The following is a 3,555-nucleotide window of genomic DNA, read 5'->3' as shown; positions in this document are numbered from 1 at the left end:
AATGGGAGCAAAATAGTGAATTTCTTTACCAGAAAACAACTCTTGCTCATAGGACCAGAAACTGCATGTGATTTAACTCTGTTTATGAATGGGAAACAAACACTAGCTCGCCTTACAAGAAACACACTCTGCTTTTGAGAAAAGAGCACTCTTATACTTCTGTGTTTCCTATAGTGCCAGAAGAGTGAGCTTGCTCAGAACAAAAGAACTGTGCTTCCTACACAACAGGCCATATCTAATTCAAAGCTGCTTGAGAACCTGACAAGAACAGTAGCTTCACTTCATTCCAATACACTGTACATCCTGGGAAGAGATGCGAGGGCTATTTGCACTGTGTGTGGCAATGGGAGAGTAATAGTGACTTTCTTTATCAGAAATAAACTCTTGCTTGTAGGATCAGAAACTGCATGTAATTCAGCTCCATACATGAATGGGAAACAAACACTAGCTCGCCTTACAAGAAACACACTCTGATTTTGAGAAAAGGGCACTCTTCTTCTCTACTGTGATTCCTATAGGCCCAGAATACTGAGCTAGCTCAGAACAAAGACTACGCTTCCTACAAACACGGGCCATATCTAGTTAAAGTCTGCCCTAGAATCTAACAACAACAAGAGCTTTAATTCAGCCCAATACACTGTACTTGCTTGGAACAGACGCGACTGCTGTTTGCACTATGTGTGGCAATGGGAGCACAGTAGTGACTTTTCTTACTAGAAAACAACTCTTACTCGTAGGACCAGAAACTGCAAGTGATTCAATTCCGTTTATTAATGGGAAACAAACACTAGCTCACCTTACAAGAAACACAATCTGTTTTTCAGAAAAGAGCACTCTTCTACTCTTCTATGTTTTTTATAGGGCCAGAACTCTTCTACTCTTCTCTGTTTCTAATAGGGCCAGAAGAGTGAGCTTCCTCAGAACAAAAGAACTGTGCTACTAACACCCATGGGCCACATTTAGTTCAACTCTGCTTAGGAAACTGACAAGAACAGTAGCTTCTCTTCAGTCCAATACACTGTACCAGCTGGGAACAGACACAAATGCTGTTTGCACTGTGTATGACAATGGGAGCACAATAGTTACTTTTCATACCAGAAAACAATTCTTGCTCGTAGGACCAGAAACTGCATGTGATTCAACTCCATTTATGAATGGTAAACAAACACTAGCTCACCTTAAAAGTAACACACTCTGCTTTTCAGAAAAGAGCGCTCTTCTACTCTACTGTGTTTCCTATAAGGCCAGTACAGTGACCTTCTCAGAACAAAAGAACTGTGCTTCCTATTCTCATGGGCCACATCTAGTTCAAGTCTGCTTAGGAAACTGAGAAGAACAGTGTCCTCTAGTCAGTCCAATACACTGTAATTACTGGGAACAGAAGCGAGTGCTATTTGCACTGTGTATGGCATTGGGAGCACAATAGTGACTTTCCTTAACAGAAAACAACTCTTGCTCATAGAATCACCAACTGCATGTGATTCAACTCTGTCTATGAATGTGAAACCAACACTAGCTCGTCTTATAAGAAACACACTCAGATTTGAGAAAAGAGCACTCTTCTACTCCACTTTGTTTCTTATAGTTCCAGATCAGATATTTGCGCAGAACAAACGAACTGTGATTCCTACACACATGGGACACATTTATTTAAACTCTGCTTAAGAAACTGACAAGAAGAGTAGCTTCTCTTCAGTCCAATACACTGTACCTGCTGGGAACTGACTCGAGGGCTATTTGCACTGTGTATGCCAATGGGACCACAATTGTGATTTTCCTTACCAGAAAATAACTCTTGCTCTTAAGACCAGAAATTGCATGTGATTCTACATCATATATGAATGGGAAACAAACACTAGCATGCCTTAAAAAAACCCAACTCTGTTTTTGCGAAAAGAGCACTCTTCTACTATACTTTGTTTTCTATGGAGCCAGAACTGTGAGCTTGCTAAGAACAAAAGAACTGTACTTCCTATTCTCACGGGCCATGATTAGTTCAACACTACTTAGAAAATTGAAAAGAACAGTATGTTTTCTTCACTTCAATACACTATACTTGCTGGGAACAGACAGGAGTGCTATTTGCATTGTGTATGGCAATGGGTGTATAATAGTGACTTTCCTTACCAGAAAACAACTCTTGCTCGTAGGACCAGAAACTGCATGTGATTCATATCCGTTTATGAATGGGAAACAAACACTAGCTCGCCTTACTAGAAACACACTATGCTTTTGATAAAAGAACACTCTTCTACTCTACTGTGTTTCCATAAGGCCAGAAGAGTTATCTTGCTCAGAGTAAAAGAACTGTGATTCTTGACATGATTCATATCTAGTTCAACTCTGCTTAGGAAACTGACAAGAACAGAAGCTTCTCTTCAGTCCAATACACTGTACTTCCTGGGAACAGATGCGCGTGCTATTTGCACTGTGTATGGCAATAGGAACACAATAGTGAATTTCCTTACCAGAAAACAACTCTTGCTTGAAAGAACAGAAACTGTATGTGATTCAACTCTGTTTATGAATGGGAAACCATCCCTAGCTAGCCTTACAAGTAATACACTCTGCTTTTGAGAAAAGAACACTCTTCTAGTCTACTGTGTTTCCTATAGGGCCAAAACATTGAGATTGCTCAGATCAAAAAAACTCTGCTTCCTACACATATGAACCATATCTAGTTCAACTGTGCTTAGTAACTGACAAGAACATTAGCTTCTCTTCTGTCCAATACTCTATACTTGCTGGTAAAAGACAAGAGTGCTATTTGCACTGTGTCTGGCACATGAGCGCAATAATGACTTTCCTTACAAGAAAACAACTCTTGCTCATAGCACGAGAAACTGCATGTGACTCAACTCTGTTTATGAATGGGAAACAAACAGTAGCTCATCTTACAAGGAACACACTCTGCTTTTGAGAAAAGAGCACTCATACTTTACCATGCTTCCTATAGTGCCAGAACAGTGAGCTTGCTCATATCAAAAGAACTGTTCTTCCTGCAACACAGAGACCATATCTAGTTCAACTCTGTTTAAAAAACTGAGAAGAACAGTAGCTTCTCTTCCGTCCAGTACACTGTACTTGCTGGGAACAGACGTGAGTTCAACTAGCACTATGTATGGCAATAGGAGCATAATAGTGACTCTTCTTACCAAAAAACAACTCTTGCTGGTAAGACCAGAAACTGGATGTGATTCAACTCCTTTTATGTAGGGGATACCAACACTAGTTCACCTTTCAAGAAAGACACTCAGCTTTTGAGAAAAGAGCACTCTTCTAAAATAATGTGTTTCCTAAAGGACCAGAATAGTAAGTTTGCTTAGAACAAAAGAACTGTGCTTCCTTGACACACGGGCCATATCTAGTTCAACTCTGCTTACGAAACTGAGAAGAACAGTAGCTTCTCTTCAGTCCAATATACTGTACTTGCTGGAAACAGACTCGAGTGTTATTTGCACTGTGTATGGCATTATGAGCACAATAGTGACTTTTCTTACCAGAAAACAACTCTTGCTCGTAGGACCAGAAACTGCAAGTGATTCAACTCCATTT

This window comes from Peromyscus eremicus, unplaced genomic scaffold (assembly GCF_949786415.1).
Source record: "Peromyscus eremicus unplaced genomic scaffold, PerEre_H2_v1 PerEre#2#unplaced_32, whole genome shotgun sequence".
NCBI classification, from domain to species: Eukaryota; Metazoa; Chordata; class Mammalia; order Rodentia; family Cricetidae; genus Peromyscus; species Peromyscus eremicus.
The sequence above is the reverse complement of the archived record's forward strand: the minus strand, read 5'-3'. Positions refer to the sequence as shown.